The following is a 25764-nucleotide window of genomic DNA, read 5'->3' on the forward strand; positions in this document are numbered from 1 at the left end:
GGGACCGCCGCTGCCCATGCGGACGGTCCCTCCAACTCAGGGGTGGTGGACGGACGCAAGTCCGTCCGCCATCCTAATCGGCCCCTTAGTGTTGAAAGAGAAGTTGTGTTGTGCCCCAGCAATAAGGATGCCAGAATATTTAAAGAATGTACACTAATTAGCAGTGAGAGGGAGGGTTCTGCTCTCTCAGAGCCTATTCATAAATATGAAACACTTTACAGGCCTATTTCCCAACAACGCTTGAATTTATCACCACAGAAATGCCCAGCTGCCTTAAATTAGTCGCTGCAGTTGATGCTAGCCAGATGTTGATGTAATGTCCAGTAACTTGAATGGCCCCTTACTTTGTAGAGTTTCTATTGAAAAATGTTATGATCAAAAGATGACTGATTTTAGATCTACTAACAGTAAATGAAAATGTTTGTGATGAAGTTAAACATGGATGTCTAGGTGTCATTAATCAATGCATGAAGACAAGGTTAGGCAGTTAATGATGAACCCTGGTTGAGTCCGACGATGTCCTTTTTGTAGATGGCTCATGTTTATGAGGTAACAATGGCACATTAGTAACAGCATATGCTCTGTGCACTATAGATTATATGTTGTTGAAGCATCATGGCTTCACAAAGTCACCTCAGCACAAGATACAAAGTTGATTGCCATTATCGTAGCATGCATTCTAACTGCCCAAGTAGGAGCCTCTATTGCCATGAGAAATCCTGATGCTAATTCAGTTGCACATAATTATATCCTGTTAAACCACACATTTAATGGAATTGTCACGTGTGAATCTTAGAATGGACATGTCTACTTGATGTTGATGTCAATAACTTACACTTGGGAAGAGTTAAAAATGGTGCAAAAAAATATGTCAGAGGCAGAACAACAGTTTTGGTTCACAGTAGTTTTTGAGAATCCTATACTTATAATACTGCAACATGGCATTGAAGTCTCTGACAAACAAGAAGGGACACCACAAAAGTGAAACGACTACTGAACAGCATCAGTACGAACTGAAGATGTCTTGAGTGAAGAAACAAGCACTGAAACAAGAAGAGTCACATGTAAAGTTTCTGTGATCATTCCACAAGACAATATTCAAAGGAAACTGAAAACAAGTGTATCAGTTGATCAAATACCAAAGACTTTTGCAGAATCAAGTGGTGAAAGTGACACAAGAAGATTAACAGAAACAAACAAGATCGAGAAGAGCATGAGTGCCTTAGCTGAGGTATTCAGCACCTTAGTGATCATATTACGTGGACAAATGACTGAACATCACAGTAGATTAATTATGTGATGTGAGATATGGACTGTATAAGCCACCCTGATTTCGAACTTTAAAAAGAACTTAGAAAACCTGAAAAGAAAACAATAACTGATTAATGAAAAGGGCTGTCCTGTGATACCTTTATTTTTTAATTTACTTATTTTACAGATGATCAACCAAGGCCCAAGTAAAAAAGCTACAAGAAGAGTTAGGGATAACATTTTTAGAAGAACACAGAGTAGGTTTAAGGATTGCCTATTTAGTACTCTAAACAAGAAGCTACTTCCAGAACTCCGCACTGAACGTTTCAGCTTGGCTGTATATGATGTGATTACCAACAAAATTTCAGTTGCAGTAGAAATAGTTGTAAAATTATTATGTGCACAATTATTGTAATGACAGTGATACTGATCATACTTGTGTTAGGTTTGTTTCCTCACCTGAATTAGATATACTAATGTAACTACTACATTTGCACACACATCACAGATGAGTAGCAATATTCTAGAAATGATTTCACATGTGAAATAAAGTTAGTCTGATGATTTAAAAATAATCAGAAGGGAGGGATTGTGAGAAATTTAAAAAAGTCCTAAAAATAATCACTTCTAATGACAATCTGCCTTGGGCTTCAAGCATGACATCAGACATGTGGTGCTGAAAACATGACAACATGAGGCTTTGATATTGGCCTTTAATCAGATGCTTTACCCTTAATCAATCATGTTTGTTAAAATGCTACAAACCTACACAAATATAATTTATAGTTTGTGTGACTATTTTAAATTCTGCCCTAACTATAGAATGTGGTTTTTAATTTGCAATAAGGATAACACATTTGTGCAGGAATAATGTGCAGTTTGTATAAAATTAACATGCCATTTAAAAGTACAGAAAACTGTGACAGCTAACTAGAATTAATAGTTTGTAGAACTGCTGCTTGCCCAAAGGGATGCCTTCAACTTGACCTTCCAGATAACAGAATGTGTATTTCATTTGTGAAATAAAGATATCTCACATAAATTGCAGCTAAGCAGGTCACCTCAGAAATTACACCTATATTGTATTTGTTGCTGGTAAAATATTATTATTTAAACAGAGCCTCATTTATTAATTTGCCATAGAGAACAGAAAGCACAAGTATTTCAAAATGCATTACCATATATTGTTTCTAATGGATCACTGAAAGAATATCGACTACCACAATATCGAGTACCCAAAATATCGAGGTGAAAATATCTACTACAAAAATATCGAGTTTGTATGTACAAACAGGTAAGTACAAAAATATCGACTACAAAATATCGTTTACAAAAATATCGTTGTAAAAAATATCGACTTTACTAAAAACAATGTTTAATTACATTAATATAAAAAATTAATTACTAAAATATAATTAACAATACTTAAAATAACTTTTAATAATTAAATATTTAATGAAAGTAAAAAAAAAATATATTTTTAATCATATTTCTTAAAACATATATATATAGTAACAACATTTAATTAAATAATAGGCAATATTGTATATGTACCCCAAAAACCCAAAACTGACCCTGAACCCTAAAAATACCCCTTTACCCAAAAACTAAAAACTGACCCTGAACCCTAAAAATAACCCTTTACCCAAAAACTGAAAACTGACCCTGAACCCTAAAAATACCCCTTTACCCAAAAACTGAAAACTGACCCTGAACCCTAAAAATACCCCTTGACCCAAAAACTGAAAACTGACCCTGAACCCTAAAAATACCCCTTTACCCAAAAACTGAAAACTGACCCTGAACCCTAAAAATACCCCTTTACCCAAAAACTGAAAACTGACCCTGAACCCTAAAAATACCCCTTTACCCAAAAACTAAAAACTGACCCTGAACCCTAAAAATACCCCTTTACCCAAAAACTGAAAACTGACCCTGAACCCTAAAAATACCCCTTTACCCAAAAACTGAAAACTGACCCTGAACCCTAAAAATACCCCTTTACCCAAAAACTAAAAACTGACCCTGAACCCTAAAAATACCCCTTTACCCAAAAACTGAAAACTGACCCTGAACCCTAAAAATACCCCTTTACCCAAAAACTGAAAACTGACCCTGAACCCTAAAAATACCCCTTTACCCAAAAACTAAAAACTGACCCTGAACCCTAAAAATACCCCTTTCATTTAACATAATTAGCAATTAATCAATTAAATAAAATTAATTACCAATTACATTTTAATTAATTAACAAACATTTTTTAATTAACAATTAATTAAATATTACTACCAATTATTAAATTAACATATTTAATTAATTATAATTAAATTACTTCCCACCCTATTCCCCTATAAACCCACAACCCGCTAGAGAAAATACATTATTTTAATTGACATAATTAGCAATTAATCAATTAAATAAAATTAATTACCAATTAAATTTTAAATAATTAACCTATATTATTTAATTACCAATTAATTAATTATTACTACCAATTAATAAATTTACATATTTAATTAATTATAATTAAATTACTTCCCACCCTATTCCCCTATAAACCCACAACCCGCTACAGAATTAAATTACACAATAATTAAAAAAATAATTAATTAAAAAAAATAATAAAATAAATTGACACTTTTCACACATATTATAACATAAACACACTATAAATAATTAAATATTATTTAAAAAACTATATTTTTTACTATCTAGATTATATACTTGGATATTTTCACTGTCTATATTATTTACAGTCGATATTACTTCACTTACCTTAAAAACGATATTTTGGCTGTCGATATTCTGTCTAGTCGATATTTTCTCCAAACGATATTTAAAACTCGATATTCTGTCCAGACGATATTTTGGAGTCGATATTATGTCTGTGCACCGTTTCTAATGATTTCCTGCCTAATAAGTTTCTTTGCAGCTTACAGACCATGTGTTTAGTTAAAATAAAGAGTTTATTAGAGGTTTTGGATATTAAGCCATTTTAAATAAGATTTGAACTGTGGAGAAAATGTGCCATGATGTAAATGTATTATACAACAAAGTAGATAGCCAGCTCACATGATGGGTGATGTGGGATAATTGCTGAATTTCCATTGGATTAAGAAAAGAAAAGATCATGCTTTTTGCACCCTTGAGTTACTGCATTAAAAACACATTTCTAGTTTAGGAGCTTCAGATTTGGAGAGACTTGGATTCGGGTTCGGCTGTGGTCTTTTGACATTTAATAAAACCCAAGCTTTATGCTTTGACTAATTTACTTTGCCAAGGCGTATTTGTTCTATGCCTTATTTCTCTTTATAGGAAATTCTGCAATAATCAATTGTTAATTTTTTAACTTCATGCTAATCTCACTCTTGCCTTTATTTTTAAGCTCTTCGTGCTTTCTTACTGACATACCAGATGGGAGATATCTAATCGCGGCCTTAACGTCTTCCACAATAATGCCATCCTCTAGAGCTTGTATTGGAAGTGGGCTCAAGTGAGATAAGCTTTTCATCTGTAAATATTTGTCAGTTTCACACTGCCCTGATAGTAATGCATGGCTGTATATCTCTTTATACAAGTTGCAACATCGATTTAGTGCAGCTATAGGTGTCTTCAAACATTCAATGGCTGCAGTATTATCAGTACAGGATTATTATCTGAAGAAATCTTAGGACACCTCTCCATATTTGCTTGTTGAATAAGCTCTGTGCCATAAGAACCATATCACTTCTAGAACAAGGCATCTGTGGTGAGAAGAAAAAGTTATAACTAGCCCAGTGATAGATTTCCTAGTTCTCTTCATATGGGGAAAAGCAGCTCAATTTGTCATAAAATAAATATTTTAATTAATGTTACAATTAAAGTCACCCATGATTATCAGATACCCAGCATAGTATGCATGCACTAAATTGGGCATATCAAAGAAACATGGATCATCTGTATTTAGGCTATAGACCGTACAGATTGTATATATGAGACAGCTTACAATAATCTGGGCAATTACCCACCTCCCCTTGGAAACGGAGGCAAATTTGCGAGGTTTGTATCCAAACTGTCAGAAGCCGAGTACAGCAAATTCTCATTTGGACACTTGTTGAATAGTGCTAACAATGATGTCCTACCCCAACTGCTTTAACAATGTCTTATCTTTGATTGCAATTTGGGTCTCTGTTAGGCTGAGAATCTGTGGTCTATACGTAAATATTTCCTCTCCAACCAGGCAGTGTTTTAAGGGACGTTCCAAGCCAGCCACATTCCAACACATGATCTTAAACTAAGACAAGATAGGCTGTTGCCACCATCAACATTCCCATGTGGCTCACACATCAGTTTCAACCACAAGCTTATTAAACATGAGACCAAACCAATTCATTTAATCCTGTTCCCTCCACGAAGCCAAACCCCTAACAATACAAAACCAAAGCAACGAAAAGGCATCACTAAAAAACTCTGCCCACCATCATACCCCCACAGTCACCATCAAGAAGAATCATTGCACCACTTCAGCTGTCAGCCCCCCTGCTCCTAACGAAAAGTTTTTCCTACAAATAGTAAGAACCCTAAAACCTCTGCTATAGAGACTGACTAAAAAGAAGAGAAAAACAAATCTCTTATCTTTAACAGCGGTGTATAACTGCATAAAGAGCAACAACCGCTTTCAACACTCACACCACCCTCCCCCAGCATCAATTTACTAGCTCGCCAGTAAATCTGTGGATACATGCAGTGGCCCCAGGCTGCAGGCCGGGTGTGGGTGAGCACAACAGTGGAAGCTAGTCTGACAGGTCGAGAGGCCAATGGTGCAGCATTGAGGCTGCACAGGCCGCAGGCTGCACATTGCTTGCTCACTTCCAATCCTCATCTGGCTTATAGGTTTTGAAGTCTGGAACAAATCTGCTTGCCTTCACCCCCAGACAATTTAGTCTGCCAACTAAAACAATTAAAGATAATTTGTCTACTGATCGCTTACATGCCACCATAAAGCGTGTCAGGAGTGGAGAAGTGTGGCTCACTGGTTAGAGGAGGCAGACGCGGACGCTGAGATCAGACCCGAGACCAGGGTTCAATTCCTGACGCGGCAGGGTCTTGAGCCCAAAATGTCCACGGACTCGGTAATTCTCGCTTCAGTGCCTACTCGAATCACAGGTTCACACTCTGCAACTCTGGGCAATAGCTTGCTTAATCTCCACTACAGATCCCCGCAGCGGGATGCCTGGCTTTCACCTTGGGGATACCCAGTAGGGGCTATCTCACAGGGAAAAGCCAGGACGGGTTTCCAATGCAAAGCGCTTTGAGACCTGGCGGTGATATTGCGCTATATAAAAAACCTATCCATCCATCCATAGTGACGGGAAAAAAAGATTGTCATAAAATTTTACTTTTCGAAATTCTAGCTCTGGCACAGGTCTAAAAAGGCAAAGAGGAAGCCGTCTACGTAGTAAAGGATTCAGTCGATTGTGTCAATCTCGAACTCCCCAGCAAAAACATGCCATCAGGGCATACGGTAAAAAAAAAAACCTTGGAATTGTGCACAAAAAACTAAATATTAAGTGGTCCTTGGTTGAGTGCCCTCAATTTTGTTAAACCGCAAATTTACAAGTTTAGCAGATTTGTGATCGGGTTTCTGTTTTTTTTATTTAAGTATAACTCACTGTTGCACAAGCCTCTAAGTCTCATGTTATCCTACACATAGTTTGCCGTTAGTGAGCGAAATCCAATAGACAGAAAATTAAAAGACAAGCCAAATAGTGCACACCAAGATGAAGCCACGGAAAAGTACCCACTTTAACGTTTGCCCTGACTACTGCAGTGCGATTACATAAACATCGATGGATGAAGCAATGAAGCTAGGAAATATAAGGACAACTAATCATCTGATCTGCGACTGCCAAAGAGGATCCGATTCCACCGAGGGTAATCTTTACACAGCATTAGTGTGTTGCTCTAAAATCAAAAGTGACAGCAAGAGCATGTAGAGCGTCTAGTAATCTTACTGAAAGTAGAGATTAATTACTAAACATGTTAGATGTACAACCGGTTACCCCTATTATACTCATTTTGAGCAGTGCTTCAACATCATAAGTCTATCATCTGTGATGGTTTACACATTGAAGCGTTATACACACAGTGGCAAACAGGTAAATGAGCTAATATAAGGACCTTTGAAATATGGCATCTTTTCGACGAGTAAAAGTGAGAAAGATCCTCCATACTAAACATCTCTTGCAGACAACTACAAAGAGCATGGATCCAAAGTGGCCCTTTTATAATTGGGCGCTCAACTCCTGTAACAACACATCACTGCTTATCATCCCATAACATTCCCTTGTAGCCTACAATGCACACTAACTACACCGCCCTCCTCCCCTTCATTTACAAAGCAGCAGAAAATAAACCTCTTTTTTGGAATGGAAAAATATCCAGAAACTCAGTCATTAGAGATTCTTATTTCTTCTCTCACTTCCAGGACCTGGTCTTGTGGTATCTTTGTGGCTAACATCAATCAAATGTTATGAAGAAAAAAAAAAGTTAGCATCTTTACCACAATCATTGCAATAATTACTTTAGCCTTAATAGGTTTAGCAGCTACTCTTGCCAATGCTTAAGGACTCCAGAAGCATCACTTTCTGTGACACAGATCAGTGTTTGAGCACCCCACACTATTTTTAAGCATGCAGGCTCTTGAAGGGAGTCTTGAGCCCTAACAGCTTTAAATGGATTGATCATTTGGCACAGCTTCCACCTATGATCCATTGTTTACCAAAATGTGAGCACACATTAAAAGAGCTTGAATCAATAAGGACTGGTGTGAATGGTTGTACCTTTTATTATATAACTTGTCTCAGTAGAAAATTCACAATATATATAGGTTGGTCATCGTGTGTCACTATTTATTTTAGAGTTATCACCCAAGTTAGAAAGCGGAAGCCAATATGCCTTTTGCATCTGACCCTCAAAATCCCAGTCTGATTGAACAAAGGTATAATACACTGACAAAGATAGTCCCCTTTTTTTCCACTAGGATCCCAAAAAACATTTGTTTATTGGGTGATAGCTGACTCTTCAAGTCCTAAAGCTTTGACTGCACCATCAAGAACCTGCTCTCATGCTATCTGACTGTCCTGGATGTAGCCATTCCAACTTCTTCAGCATCCCCAACCTTCTGCTGAATTTCAATCATCTGGGCAGTGAATGTAGTCACCTTCCTGGTTATTTCTGACAGTTTTTGCTGCAGCTGTAGTTTGTTAGCTCTAACCTGGGTGTAGGGCTGCAACACATTGAACCGGTGTGCTCGTAAAGGTTGAGCAATAGAAACAAGTGAGGGCTGAAGATAATCCATGACAGGGTTGATATCTGCAAGTTTTCCCACTACACTGGTATTAGGTTGTAACAGCTCTATGGGTTATTTTAGGGCATTGGCAGCTGGACACCCACCAGCCCTATTAATATGTCTTGGATTCTAATGCGATCATTGGTAGCTAGGCTTCCACTTACTGATATAACTCCCCTTTTTGTCATATCACAAGCAATTAGCTGCTGACCTTGTCGGCTAGCATATTGAGCATGTGTACTAGTTGGCTTCTTCTTTTTCAAGGTTGCATGCTGCCGGATCAGATTATCCTTGGGTTTTTGCCGCTATTAACTTATGCTTCAAAAAGCCTCCTGTAGAGTCTCTAATATAAAGGGAACTGGGGCCCGAGCCATCCTGAGGTGGACACACAGTTCTTAAATCTGCCAAGAGCAGTTTCAGTATTGATCGCCTGATCTGTGAAGCTGGCCGGTGCTGCACATCATCCAGGGATCTAGCATTACTTAAAGTTCCTTAATTACTTAAACATTACTCAAAGTTCTCCTCCTCCAGAGACACCTCCAAAAGTAATTCACGCCCTCTTGCTATTTGTGAGGAAGACTTCCCACTACTGATAATTTCTACTTTCCATGACCATGGAAGTGCCTTCCCAGTGTATTCCTGTGGTTGGAGTGTCTGCCTTTTTGCAGTATTTTCCATGTACTGGTGTTCGGTGCCCTTTTGTAACATGCACACACCACTCTGCCCTTGTAACACACGGTTGCTACCTCTCACATGTTTTTACCTTTGATACTTGCACAAGTGTCACCTTGCCTACGTAACGCTTGTTCTTGTGTCGGAGTGTCTAGCACTTATTGCAGTACTATACCTCTAATTATACTCTGTTTTCCCTTATAACTGTACACTTGTCACTTTCCTCTTGTGCACTTTTAATCATGTATTTTTGGTTGCTCACAATTTTTACTACCTCAAGTATTTTGTTTGCTCACAATTGTCACTATTACCTTTACTACCTCATGTTTTTTTGGTTGCTCACAATTTTTACTACCTCATGTATTTTGTTTGCTCACAATTGTCACTATTACCTTATGTAAGTAACGTATGTTTTTGCAATCTGTTGTTTTGTAATGTTTCTCATTATGTTTAATTTCTGTTCCTAATGTGAAGCGCTCTGACGCCTTCGGGTAAAGTCCGCGCTATATAAAAATGCATAAATAAATAAAAAATACTTACAATGGATGTGCTGGCAGCTATTGTCTGACGTCCACCACCATCACTCAATGGCGACTCCTCTGCTAGTGCAGAGGCATGTCGCCCCACTGCTTTAAAGAAGTGCCAAGAAAAAAATTTAATATTAATAACACAACGGTATTATCATTTTATTTTTAGTATTGCAGTTGCCGCCAGGGCAGGGCTCAGCTCCCCACATCACAGGGAGGAGGAGTGGCTGCGGCTGCATCTAAAGTGTGCATGACTTTTTGGCCTGCGGTCTTGGGCCAGCCAAAGAGTCATGCACACTTTGCATGTTCTCCACCCAGGCTGTATTACAGGCTATGTGGGAGCATCATCAGGCTTCTGCTCCCTCTCTGAGCGCTGATCCACGAAGCTCAGAGTAATCACAATGCTGCTGTCAGCAGTATCGTGATTGGCTAGGTGAATGAGATGGGTGCTGCGGAGGAGAGGCGCCGGCTGGCAACCAGCAGGTAAGTTTTAATTTTGATTTATTGCCTACCCTCCCACATTCCTCTGCCCCACCACTGTCCCCTACGAGCCGCCACTGCCACCACTGCAAGGCACACCAGTCTTGGTCAGACCCTTGCTTGCAACAAAGACCAGCCTAAGCGGATGATCCCTCCAGGGACTCGTTACAGCTCTTGGAAGGGGCCAGCACCGGAGCAGCCTCATTATTCTCTTCACAGCATTGGCATCTCATCAATGGGGAACTATTGAAACGCTATATAATAGCAAAGGAAGCAGGAGCAGGAGTGAAGAGGCATTTACACATTGGTGGAGAGCTCAGCTTGCTGCTGTCATCTTTTTTCCCCTCCTAATTATTTGGTGTCCTCTAACGCTATTTAATGTACTAGGATGAGAGCTGACAAGCACTTGAAAAACCTTACAAATTGAGCCCAGAATGTAACATGCTTTCTCTAAACAACACTACTTGGATAGAATGTTCAAGAATTGCACAATTACTCGTTTTCCTCTTTGCGTAATTCATGGAAATCATGCACTTAGCCAATCAGCAATTCAAACTTTTGTGCGCTCAACCTCACATTCACTCACTGTATTATTGGCGCATGCACTTGACATTTCTCACTCTATGGCAGGACTGGAGTTCAGGATACGCGGCCAACGTAATGGGTAAATGTCCAGGCTTTTTATTTATCTCATGTTGCTCTCAATTGATAGAAATGATCATTGCGGCCAATAATGCAGTCAACAGTCACATACTGGCCATTATTTTCTAATACAAAACCTGAGTGACGCGTAGTCTGACACTAACTGTGCTCTGCATCATTAGCATAATGAAGCGAAGGGCACAGAGGTGAGACGAAGGCAGCAGGCCACTTCTTTCTGTAACTACTTGCTTCTATCCTGTGGAAGCATGCCTTATTTTGTAATGGGGTTATTGTAAAGAAAACATTGCACCATCTGTTTTTTTTGCTTTTTCTAGTCTCTCATTAGCTACCACTGTCACAGATGTGATTTTTCATGCTTAACTCCCGCAGTAAATTGTTGTTCATGGATACATACATATGTTCTGTTAGGAATGTTAATTTACTAGTTTTTTACTTTCTAGCATAGTCAAGGTAAAGTGGGGAGACTTTGTACTAGCCCCTACATCAAAAAGTTGCGTTTTTATTGGAAACATCTATGGCCCAGATTCACAAATGCTTTGCTTCAGGTTTGGGTTTCTTTTCTAACGCAAAACCAAAGAAAGGTACTAAGTTGAGTTTTACAATCCAATGCAAAAAGTGTAACCCAAAGTAACACTCCTTACGTCAATGGGTGTTCCATAGGTGTTGCATGGGCTTTCCTATGCAACCACCCTTGGCGTTTGACGAAAATCAGTATCTACAAACAATTGTAGACAGAGTCTTGTGCCGAAATCCTGAGCCTCCTTGAGACCGGTGTAATAAGGAGAATTGATTTCAATTCTCCTTCTTTGTTTCTAATTTGCATGTGTGCTGCATCGCACAGCACATATGCAAAGTGGGGACAGCCTTAAAGCATAGTTTTCATACCTGAAGCGATCACTTCAAGTACAAAACTTATGATTTAGAGAAAACAGACACGCCTACACTATGGCGAGAGTTGTCTACATTCGGAGCATGTCTCTCCAAAGCACACGATGAAACAGAAAAGCACTACATCGTACTGGGAATGTCGCTGTTCCACACTCTCCAGTTCCGCAACTCAGCAACCTTACTTTCTGCCCTGCATTTGTCATGTTGTCTTCAGTCCATTGCCTGGTAAAGGTAAATAAATAAATGAACACAACAGCAAAGCAGAAAAAACACCATCCTAATGCTTCCGTATCTTCTGTTGCAGGCAAGTAACCTTTGTCACCATTGTTCTGTTTGACCCTCATTGATTTTTCTGAATGCTGCTTTCTATTCAAAAGAAGAAACAAACTGTCTGCAATTTTTCAAAGTAAAAAGGAATGTGGATTATCTCAGCCATAAACGTACTTTAAGTTTCTCCGATGCTTACAGCTTGTTTTATTCTGACCACATGATGTAGGTGGATTTTATTCAACTCTTTTAGGGGGTGGCTCAAACAAAACGCAAAAGGGCTGATATGTAACAGCGGGGCTACATGAATCCCTTTAGGACGATGGCCCATGGAAATTAAAGAAAACCCATGGGGCAATATTCAACACTCAAACCTTGAATTTAGCAATCATTACAAAGGATGAACGATTAGTTAACTGGGTAATTCAACATTTCATAATAAGTAAGAGGTTTCAAAATAAGGTTGACCTCCAGAAAAGATCAATAGCTAGAATCAGAAACATTCTAAGTAGTGAATCACACCATAGTCTGAATTGGGGACTGCTCATTGAAAAAGGCAAGAACATTGTGGCACATCTCAAATGAGGCATGTTTTATAGGTTTTCAGATAGCAGAAGAAATATACATATCACGAAGCTCGAGAGACCAAGATAAACACTGGTGTGGATCAAGCCTTGGCAAGCATGTTTCTGTTCAAGAGAGACTAGAGAGAACAATCATGTATTTGCCAAAAATAGCTGAAAATGAATAAACATTGTGTTCAGCACATTCTACCATCCTGTGAACGACATGTAGTAACTAGTGAAAGAAACCTTATATTAGGAATTTGAACATATGTGTTGTTTTATAGATTTCCATACATCCCTTGGGTGATATCTGTGCCCAAAACTCAGGAACAAACCATTTCTTTTTCCAGTCACTTTCCAAATGTCATCAGTGCACCACACACTATATAAAGCCTCTGGGTATCTAGAACACACAGAAAACCCATAGGTATCTGTTTTCACCAAGCTCTAAAGTGCCACGGAAATTCTAAGGTTGCTCAAGCCCTGACAGGAATGTGGTTCTGTGCAAGGGAGGCTGGAGAGAAGGACCAGGGGGCATATTATCAAGTGATTTATCTCCGCTTTTTTGGCTTTAAAAGCCAAGAAAGCGGAGATAAAATTATCTCCCTATTACCTAGCTGTCGCTAACACTAGTTAGCGACAGCTAGTAGGAGATAGCGACCATCTTGGGCCCCGCTTTGCATGTCAGAGAAATTTATCACTAATGACATGCAAAGTGGGCGTGCCATGATGTTAGCCACTGGAAACAGTCGCTAACATCGCTATCTCCTATTACCAACTTTTGGAGATATTCGCACTAAGCGCAAATATCTCCAAAAGCTAACACCTGCCCTGAGCAGTTCTTAGCCATGTTATCCAATGGAAGGTGGATAACATGGCTAAGAGCATTAGCTCGGTAATGCATGAATATCGCTGACTTTTCAGCAATATTCATGCATTTCGGCTGATTTTTATGGCTTAGGAGATAATCCTTGATAATATCAAGGCTCCTAAGCGATAAAAATCGTCGCCACACGGCGATAAAATAATTGCCGCTAAGCCAGCATAGCGATAATTATCGCTAGTTGTTGGTAATACGCCCCCATGTTTTGTACAAAATCTGGCAAATATTAAGTTCAGCGTGTTTTTACTGCCAGCCAATTCGAGTGTTGCAGGTCCTGGCTTGTATCAGTATATACCTTTAGGCTATGCAGTATTAGCGAGTGTGTCGTCTTTATGTTTTGTATATAGTCCTGAATTTGATATCTGTCATCAAGTCAACAGTGAACTTTAATCACTGATTTTGCTACAATTTAGAGATTTGCACAATTACACTATTGCTTTTGCAGTCCATATTTACGAAGACGTACTACATATATTTAGAATTTTTAGTCTCCAGACATTCATGGCAACATTTCAATGGTTTGCATTCAGGATTTATGCATGCAAGTACAACAAAATAATTCAGCAAATTTGTTAAGAAAATGAATAAATCTCCACATTGTTTATTAATACTTCAGGTCGCACTAAGTTATTGAAGCAAGGTTTCCACCAAAATATCGCTAACCGTACCAAAAAAAACACACAGTTGTCATTCAAGAGCCAATTTATTAATGAGGTAGATGTTTTGAACAACCTGAAACCAAGATTTGGAAAAACAAAAATTCTGGTGCAGATATTCGAAAGCATCCTGAAAGTGAAAGCGTTAAACAACGTAATAAGTTACCTTATTGGCAGTCCAATGGCAGCCAGCACATATGTGACCAAAGCTGACTGTCTGCCAGGGTTGCAAAGAACTATCAAGATTAGTCACCATCTGATACTGACCTTTTAGGGTTCAACTCAACATCAGGATCCCATAACCCAAGAAAATGCTTCTCCTTCATAGGTTAGAGCAATACCACGACAGCCATGCAGTTGATCATGCTTCCGCTCTGCAAACAAAACAGTTGGGCCTTAGCCGCAAAATCACAAAGAGGATGACCCTCAAAGGTCAGGATGTAAACAGCCCTCACTGGTCTCTTCCATTCTGGAAGTGGCAATGCTTGGTGTTGAGTAAGTGAACACACCAGTATTTTTCTAGATATCGCCCAAAGCAATATCTATGTGCAAAGGTAGAAAGAAGGGGAGCTTAACATAGCTTTCAGAAGCAACACTAAGCTGCCACCTAAAATTCCCCATGCATGCAACAAGCTTTATTTCGAATGACAACTCAAAGAACAAAGTTGATTATCAAAAGCCATGCAAGGACATACAAGGGATGTTGGTGATATGGAGGTAGGTGAAAACACTGTTCTGGGAACAGTGATCCTGAGCTGTTTCAGTAGCCTGTCAACAAGTCTCTAGAAAATAACAGCAGAACTGCTGTAAAGACAACAAACCTGCACAGGTAGTGATTTGCTTAGATTATTTCAAATACTGTCATTAATGTACTTTTATTAGATTACTTATTTTACTTAGGAAACAAAAAGAAAAAATAGGCTTATCGAGTCAATTGGAATTCAAGCTATTTTTGATTTTATTAACAGTTTGATATCCTGCCAATAAAGCAATATTGTATTTTATTTACAGACATAAAATGCCCATTCATCTGATATATATATATATTTTGCACTAAAATACAATTGCAACCAAAACCACCCACTTCTCGTAAAAATACAAATATTCTAAAAACTCAAGTCTAGGCTTTGAATGCAATATTACCTATTTCCTGAAAATGCAATTGATCTGACCCAAGTTCTGCTACTTGCCCTTCCCTTAGTAGCTTCTGCAAACTACTATGATTAGAATATAAATACATATAATAGCAGATTAAAAAGCGAATCTCACAGTCTTTTTATGAGTTATAGGGTGGATATGATTAGATAAGCGAAATACAATGTAAGTCAATGCCCGGATCATTAGGGCAATTTACACCAAGAAACCACACAAGCAAATTGCCCATGTAGAAACCTAGGGCCTCATTTATGAGTCCCCTTGCGCCATCAGAACTTTTTGTGATATTTATCAGGCAGCACTAAGCCACTTATTTGGGCGTACTGCTGCCTGATAAATAACAGTCCCTGCGTTAAAGGGGCATGCAATGGGTGTTGCTGGGGCGTTCCCAGCAACGTCCATGGCCTTTTGTCACTGCCCCAGATTTACGAGAAATCGTAAATCTAAGGCAGTGGCAAAAGATTATGGGCCTCTTTTATTAGGCCCCTTGCGCCATCGGAACGTCACTTTTTGTGACGTTCCTTGGCGCAGAAGCTTGCGTGATATTTATCAGGCAGCACTAAGCCACTTTTTTTGGCTTAAGGCTGCCTTATAAATATCAGCCCCTTTAACGCAGTGTTCTGCGTTAAAGGGGCGTGCAATAGGAGTTCCAGGGGGCCTTCCCAGCAACATCCATGGCCTTTTGACACTGCCCCAGATTTACGAGAAATTGTAAGTCTGAGGCAGAACCAAAAGCTTACGCCTCCCCAGGGGAGGCGTAAGAGAGGCGCAATAGGGAGAAATATCTTTATTTCTCCTCGTTTTTCCTTTTTCTATGTGTGCTGCATTCTGCAGCACACATAGAAAGGGGGAGAGTCTCTTGTGATTATTTTTGTACAGAAAGGTTTCACTTCCTGTACAAAAATAATCATCCCCGGAATGCAGGCACCCTTGCACCATTGTGCAAAAGTGCCTGCATTGGCACAGGCAGCCCATTGTGCGCCGTATCTTATAGATATGGCGCATTCCTGCCCTTTTCTTTTGCCGTTGGGAAGCGCAGCCGGAAGGCCTGCTGCGCTTCCCTACGGCAAAACCTCATAAATGAGGCCCTACGACTCCCCAGGGGAGGCGTAAGGGAAGCGCAATGGGGAGAAATAGCTTTATTTCTCCTCTTTTTTCCTTTTTCTATGTGTGCTGCATTGCGCAGCACACATACAAAGAGGAAAAACCTCTTGTGATTATGTTTGTATAGAGAGGTTTCCCTTCCTGTACAAAAATAATCATCCCTCAAGGCCGGCACCCTTGCACCATTGTGCAAAGGTGCCTGCGCTGGTGCAAGCAGCCCTTGTGCGCTGGCGCAGGGGAAAAGGACAGGATTGCGCCGTATCTTATAGATACGGCACATTCCTGCCCTTTTCTTTTGCCGTCGGGAAGCGCAGCAGAAAGGCCTGCTGCACTTCCCTACGGCAAAACCTCATAAATGAGGCCCCTAGTATTGTGCAAAAATACAGTTCTTTTTGTGCAAAATACAGCTACAATAGTAATACGTGTGCGAAGTACAATTATCTTTGTGCAAAATACATTTAATTTTGTGCAAAATAGACCCAAAACAGAAATAAAGTGCAAAGTACAATTATATTTGTGGAAAATGCAATTATAGCAGAAGAGAAAGGAAACTTCTTTTCTCCTTTTCAGATGGCATACATCAACTATAGTGATTAAGGCAAAATGCAGTGAGAGACCATTCTGGTCCTGATTCAAGCTAGAACACAAATTGTTAAAGCCGGTATCACAGAAGCCATGGATCATGCATTGGACGACCAAACTCTAAATTCCATTAATGTACATCTATACAATGGACTACTCTATTTAGCTAACCATTCATCAACTACAGACAAGAATTTGCTCACAGCATAGCACAATATCAAGAACCAACTTGTAACATTCTAAAAACGGGTAGCAGCAAACACCTTCTGCTTTTATCTAAGCATGTGCAAAATGCAATTAAGTGCGGAAACGACAATGGAGCTTTTTGGCAGAAGGGATTTGTCGTATATGAAAATGATGGATAGTCAGGTGGTTTCTTGATGTTCCTTTATTCATGTAATATAGTAATAAGATATAATGAAGATAACCCCACCAGGAACAGGATGGTCACTGCTCAGCCCACTCTCTTCAACTGTCATTCCACATACACACCAGGCACACTAACATTCTATTCACTCTGTCATCCAACATTCAACATTCTACACTGACATCACATTCATACAGGCTGAGCAGCTACAAGGAGATAATCCAATGTACAACATATCCCCTTTTCTTCAATAACAATAAGCACAATATTATGTTACATAGCTATTTAAATTGAAAAGAGAAAACTTGTAATATATCATATGGTTCGTAATAACAGAAAAGAATGAATGGTAGCTGAAAGTGACAAGAATGAGGAAAAGATAAAACAGTCCAAACAATAACACACATCTCCTTCCTCTGGAACAAAATTTTTTTTTTAAATATTGAGAAAGAAATGTTGTTTAGTGAAGGTGAATTAATACAGGACTGAGAGAGAAGGAAAACTTGAATAGGGTACCTAAAACTATGTGTATGTATATAACGTACTGTCTACGGCAAGAATGCTCAAAGACATAATAATGCATAAAGGCACAATGTTTGGGTCAGATAAATATAAGTACATAGCCTATTGTATACTGGCATAAATGTATATGTATATGACCCATGTATTTTATAAACTGAAGTGTGAACTTAACATTGCAATATGTAGTGTAGGACCAATGAAAAAGGTGTGCGCACCACCCTCATTGAAGTATGGAATAAATGTAAAGAGGCCTGCTCCTATACATAACTACACTACTCACCATCAATACTAGAGTTCTACAACAGTTAATATCATTCAGATAAACACATGTTACTCCTTTAAATTCTAATTATAGAATCATGTAAAATACTGTGAATATAGTATATAATCATTAATAATAAAATACAGGAAACTTCAACTACGTCTTAACATCAGTGCGCAGGAATCGTTTCGTGACTTATAATATGTGTGATCAAAATTTGGGCTGTACATATATCAAGATCAGCCAAATTTAACATATAATAAGGAAAATTCTGAAAATGACAATATGTGTCTTGATACCTGTGCGCATGAAGCATCTTGCGACTTATAATATGTGTGACTAAATCTTGAGTTTTGCTAACTTCAAGATTCATATTATGTATATGAGTCACGTAATATGTATTAATATTAGTGCATTCAGTAAGCATATCGCGACTTATAATGTGCGCGTTTTAATTAAATTCCCATATAAGGCGTCTTAATTAAGTGCTTTTAAGATCCCACATAGTACACATTAAATAAGCAAAGAATAGTGCAAACATAGTCCAACATGCCAATCATTACAACACAATAAACTAAAACAAATAAAGTTGTCACCGTAGATCCATCTTCTTCGATACTTCTTTGCAATTCTAGTAAAGTCCCCCAAAAAAAACTTCCCTTTTTCTTCAGTGCGAAATGAATGTTAATCACAATAAGCACTGTACTGCTTCCAACACGAAGAAATTGTTTTTTTTTACAGAACCTGAAGTTCCATGCTCTGATCTGATGCAAGTACTTTTAAATTGGTGAACCTCGCGTCACAGCAAAGAAGATTGTAAATATTGCCACAAAACTTGCACTCCAACGTAATGTAAAATATCACGAAAATGACACAGAAATCTTCATTCGGCAGCTTTACCTCACTTCACGCATTACCGCATTTCCAACTGCTCCCATAAACCTCGGAAACATCAGAGAGGAAAGTTCAGAAGGCCAAGATGGAGGCACGTATTTTACGTCACACAGGATGGCTTCCAGCACACATGTGCATCGAAACGTCTATCAGCAGCGCCAGAGAACAGAACGACAATGGAACGTCATGAAGAGCTGGGCAGCATCACAAGGTGAGCGCGAGCAAAGTCTTTTGAATTTTTAAATAAACAGTTGAATAGGACGGCAATCTCTAACACCCAACAGGTATTAAAAAAAACAAAGTCAAAATATGCTCTTCGGGACTTGTGACTGTTCTTGAAGTAAAAACAAAATCATGTCCACCACGCATGTAAATTTCTTTTCCACTCGGCTCATCACTTTCACGCTGCTCGAGTACTATTTATACTGCCAAAGACAGTTTATCTTTAAAACTCTTGAGAGATGTCAACTTTATTTACAGATAATGTCTTTCAGCATACCCTCACGGTGCCTTGTTCTTGCGATTACAGCCTTGAACAGCAGTGACACGAGTAAAATATGCAAACTTGTGGGGAAGGCCAGAAATTATCCAGACATTGACCCTTCAACCTTAAGAGCCATAAATAACACGAAAGTTGTCTCTGATGTTCCAAGCCAGTAAGCCATTTCCTCAACAGTCTTTAGTTCGTCATTAAATGTGATTTATTCATACATTTTCAATAGCTGTATTTTCACAATCTTTAAAACGCTCTTGCAGTTCCTTGTCAATCTGAGATCGGCAGATTATATTTCATTTGTAAAATCAGTGGGTTGCTCTCAGTATCATAACGGTACCAGTTCAAATACGAGCAGCAACAAAACATGGCACACTCCACAGCTCATAACACCATTTAAAGATGACTTCACCATGGACAAGTAAACTTAATCTGGCACTTATTTTAGAGTTTAGGGCGACCGATTTCGGGGTCACTGGTGGGGTTTTGTAGTGCCAGGTTGCTTAAACAAAGTTTAACATTTAGAAATCGTTTACCTTAATTCATTTCATTTCCTTCTATTTTCATTGCTTGTAGGTACCTTAGTTCGCTTGAAAGTAGTATCTTGCACGCTTTAAGTTCTCCAAACGTCGCCAAAATGTCGTATATGAAAATGATGGATAGTCAGGTGGTTTCTTGATGTTCCTTTATTCATGTAATATAGTAATAAGATATAATGAAGATAACCCCACCAGGAACAGGATGGTCACTGCTCAGCCCACTCTCTTCAACTGTCATTCCACATACACACCAGGCACACTAACATTCTATTCACTCTGTCATCCAACATTCAACATTCTACACTGACATCACATTCATACAGGCTGAGCAGCTACAAGGAGATAATCCAATGTACAACAGGATTCATATCACTTACCACCCCAACCAGTGCACCCAACTTCAAATTTATAAAGGCTGGGATCTACCCTAACCTGACCTTCAGGGCCCACTTCCTATTATTTTAACTTTTTATGTCGTGAGGGTAAGGCTGGGCATGTCCAGCATAGTTTATCTCCATTAAGTGGTGCAGATTTTCTCTATTGCACTCATCGTCTATGTTGGCATTCCTGGAGCACTCATTTAGTAAGTGCTTTATTGTCTATTTCTGCTGGACTACAGACATATTTTGAATTTCATTCTCCGCTGGAATATCCAGAGAGGCCGTGGTAGACAGGATATTAACAACACATTGGCCGATGTAATTTAACTGCAGGTCGCATTTTATTATCTGCATTAAAAAGCCTTACTGTGCGAAGACCAATAGAAACATTGATTCCCTTCACCCTCTTCCACCGTTATCCCCTCTCACCTTCTCACACTCCTCTTCCCCTATCAAGTTGATTACTCTCAATCTCTACTTACCTCCCTCGCTCTCAACATTATTACCTGTTACGACACCCTTGTCTCCCTATCCCCTAATATCTCCCCGTCCCTTAATGTCTCCCAGTCCCACAAGGTACATGTCCCCCTTTCTTCCCCCTCCACCCATGACTCTCTCACCCCACCGATTGATTCCTCCGAACTGCCCAACTCCACTGATACCCCCACGCCTACTCAGGCTACCTCTTTAACCCCGAATTCCCTATGCTCGGATACACGCTGCCCTCCTGTAGATCTCCTCCTGAACAATCCCCCCTTTCCTCCACCCATACAACGCCTCTGTGACGCCTCTTGTCTCCCCCACCTCCCCCTTATATCCCCCATTCAAATAACTTTCTCTCTTCTCTTCCCCTCCCTCCGTATCACTCCCACTCCTCCTCACCCTCTGTTGCACTTCATACTCTCCCCCCTCGAATAACCATCCCCCACACCTCCCCTACAGCCCCCCCTTATCCCCCACCGATACACCCTTCTCACACTCCCTCATTCGGCCTAACATCCCACAATGCACCAGACACGCCAACCCCTACTATCTACCTCATTCAACTATATGTTCTCCTAAACTGGATGCCACTCGTAAGTCTACCTCCTATATACCCCCTACCTCCAAATATGATCCTCCCCTTACCTCAATTCCCCCCTCATGCCTCCTCCAAGATTTCCTCCCATTCCCCCAGGACCATCCCCCCCTCGATAACCCTTAACTCTCCAACCTCCCAAAAACTACTGATACACTTTTCCCATCAATTCCTACTCAATTACTCCTTAAGGTCGAACTTCTCTTTCATCCCTCATTTTAGAATTTTTCTCTCTCAGAAACGATATCTCACTCCTTGTTAAATCCCTCTCCTCGGATCTTATCCACACATCGACCACCTCACAACACGCCCTACCGTCACTCATCGACACTCATCCCAATCCACCCACTTACAGACCTCCTATTAGTTTCACCAATACCGGCACTCCCCCCTCCCTGGTAACTACACTATCGGATCTAAACACATTGAACCCTCTTTAAGCGTCCCACCCTGCAAGATCAACACGACCTCCCCTCCTCAAAAAGATTTTTGCTCTATAACCTCAGGAGCTAATTTATCTGGTAACCCCCCTGCCTCTCCCGCCTCTGCCTCATCCACTATCCCCCCACCAGTCAATCCACTATTCCAATTCTCTTAGGAACAAACAGACTCCCCCGCTTCTGACCTCTCCCAGACCCTCCCAACTACATAGGCCTGTCTCTCCTGCCCCTGCCTCATCCACTATCCCCCCTACCAGTCATTCCACTTTTCCAGTTCTCTTAGGAACGAACAGACCCCTCCCACTTCCGACCTCTCCCAGACCCCCACAACTACTTAGACCAATCCCCCCTACCCCCCCCGTTACCTGTCCCCTCTCCCCTATGCCGCATGTTGATAAACTGCAGATCCGCCTCCTGCCACGCAACTGAGATTGCGTAAACGATTCTTAACGAAAATATAGACATCGCATTCCTTACTGAAACATGGCTCAAAGCCCACTCCACCCCTATCCTCGACTTGCTCATTCCACCAGGCTACTCTATCATTAAGAAAGATAGAATTGATCAAATAGGAGGAGGCCTGGCCCTAATCTTTAAAGATGAACTTGACATCGCACTTGTTCAGCTCCAAGACCCCTCATCCTTTGAATACCTCTGCGCCGACCTCACTCTTCCTGGCTTTGCCACAACTCGGCTACACACTATTTATCACCCCCCTGGAAATTGCCTCCCCTTTACTGAAGAGACGACTGATCTTATTATTCAAGCATCTCTCTCCCATTCCAAAAATCTTTTCCTTGGTGATTACAACATTCACTGGAACAGAACTGATGACCCTGCTGTCATCCTATTTAATGAAGCCCTAGACATCACTGACTTAACCCAACTATGCCATACTCCGACTCACTTTAAAGGCGCCACCCTTGATGCGATTTTGACGAGCAAGGATCTGGCCCCTCTCTCTAATATACTCCCTGCAGACTGGTCAGATTACCACCTTTTCCTCTTCACCCTGAATAGCCCTACTCCTCGCCCCTCCACTGTGATCACTTTACCTATGAAACCTACTCGCAGCCTTCACCATACACCACCTGGCGAACTGAAATCTACAATTAAAAATCACTTACTCCTCCCCCCTCCCTCCCTTAACACCAACGACCTTATTGACCATTACAATAATTCCATTTGTGAAGCCCTTGACCTAATTGCCCCAATCAAATGTAAAAAACTAAAATACATCCCTCCCAAATCCCGGTTTAATGCCAAACTTAATTGTGAAAGGCGGACCCTCAGACAATCTGAACGTGCCTGGAGACATCATCCCACCTCTGATAAGCTGGCTCTCCTGAGAACTACTAGAGCCCAATATAAAAAACATATCTTCAACGAAAAGGCCTCCTTTCTCCGGTCTCAACTTGACCAGGCTAGAAACCGCCCCAGAGAACTCTTTAATATCATCAAAAGACAAACTACCTCAGGCCCTCCCAAATTAGAAGCCTCTGTGGATAGATGCAAAGAAATCGCCAGCTTCTTTCTGAATAAAATCAATAACATCGAACTATCCTTGTCTTCCCCCCTCTCTCTCTCCAACCTCCCCTTAACCAATACATCCTCCCTAACATTCTTAACTCACCTTCATCCTCCCCTCCACCACATATTGGGGCTCATTATGATGGAGGATTTTCCGCATCCTCCGGGCCGGCGGAAGCCACCGCCGGCCCGGAGGATGCGGAAAATCCTCTGCGGACCCACCAGAGACCCACCGCCACATTAGGATGGCTGGTGGGTCCTGGTTTAGGTCCGCTGCTTTTCCGCCGCGGTTGGCTTACAACCGCGGCGGAAAAGGCCTGATATGGTGGCGGTGTCTCTCAGACACCGTCCACCATATTAGGATGTCTGTATTTCAATGCCTTTACACGGCGGCATGTCCGCCGTGCAAAGGCACACGGATTCTTGTTTGGGGGCCCGTTGCGGGCCCCCAGGGGTGAAGAGGGGGTGGGGGGTGCACATGGGGGGTACCTATGGTACCCCCCTGCATTTACGTGCACAGAGCGGCAGGCACCACGCGGTGCCTGCCACTTTGTGCATGCAAATGCAATGCGTGCATTTTTAACATTGCTGCGGGTGCAGCTTGAAGCCGCACCCGCCGCAATGTTAAAAATAGAGGATGTGACCGCCAGGGTGGCGGTCACATCCTAATTGCACAGGAGGGAACTCCGCAGGACATGCGGAGGTTCCCTCCTCCTCTATGGTCGCGGACGGACTCAAGTCCGTCCGCGATCATAATGTGCCCCATTATGTTTTGGCAATTTTTATAGTGCACAACTACCCTGGGGTGTCTCGACGCTGTATTGACCCCTCTCAGCCCACCCCTGCCCTCCCCCATCTCGATTCATCTCGGACTGGACACCTTTTGAAAAATAAGGCTTCATGGGGTGAATTCAGTCCAATTTCAGAACTGACTATCATCAACATCATTTCTAAACTCAAACCATCCTCACACTCCAAAGACACTCTTCCCTCCCGTTTAGTTCAAGATCTCAAATTTATCATAGCCCCAATTTGGACCGATATCATCAACTCCTCACTTTCCACTGGCTGTGTTCCTGACTCCCTTCAGCAAGGGTAAATCCCCCCGATTCTTAAAAACCCCTCTGCTGACCCTAATGACCTTAACAATCTGCGCCCTATCTCTAACCTTCCCTTCCTCTATAAAGCGCTTGAAAAATTTGTCCTATCCCAACTAGATAACCATATCAGCTCCTCCAATCTCCTCGACATTTTCCAATCTGGCTTTAGAAAGGGATGCAGTACCGAAACTGCTATGCTCAATATTACTGACGACATTCATCGCTCTCTAGACAAAGGTGAATCCTCTCTATTAATCCTCCTTGATCTCTCGGCTGCATTTGATACTGTTCACCATCCCACTCTTCTTAATACCCTCAAAGATCGCTTTGGTATTGAAGGCACTGTACTTAAATGGTTCTCCTCGTTCCTCCAAAATAGATCTCAACAAATTTAGCTTGGTCACTGCCTCTCCAAACCTCAACCTATCTCACTCGGTGTCCCACAAGGATCTATCCTTTCCCCAACCCTTTTCAATCTTTTTATGGAACCACTCACCCTCATTCTCAAACAAGCCAAAATCAGTTATCACCTCTATGCCCATGATACTCAACTTTACTACAAGATCAAATCCCACAATGACATCCTTCACCTCAATGATACTCTGATGAAAGTCCAAACCTGGTTCCATCTCAACCATCTCAAACGTAATCCTAAAAAAACAGAAATCATCCTGTGCACTTCCAAAAATAACTCCCTTTCCATTCAACTCTGGATTAATTATATCAAAGCACTTAATTGCACCCTCTCCACCTCTAACTCTGTCAAATCACTAGGCATCAGCATCAACCAAAATCTTAACCTCATCCCCCACATTAAAAATGCAGCCAAAAGTGCTCTTTTTACCCTTCACCACCTCAAAAAAATTAAACCTTTTATTCCAGCTGATGATTTCAAAATCGTGGTACAATCACTTGTCCTTTCCAAGATCGACTATGGTAATGTCATGTTTCCTGGCACCCCTAAAGTCCACCTTGCACTGATAAAATCTGTTCTCAACCTAGCCGCCAGACTTATTTCTGATTGTAAAAGTTTGACCATATCTCCCCTGTCCTCAAAAACCTAAGATGGCTTCCAGTTGAAGGACGATCCACATATAAGATTGCTTGTAGCACGCACAAAGCTCTTCACCAAAAC

Source organism: Lissotriton helveticus, chromosome 6, assembly GCF_964261635.1.
Source record: "Lissotriton helveticus chromosome 6, aLisHel1.1, whole genome shotgun sequence".
In the NCBI taxonomy this organism is placed as follows: domain Eukaryota; kingdom Metazoa; phylum Chordata; class Amphibia; order Caudata; family Salamandridae; genus Lissotriton; species Lissotriton helveticus.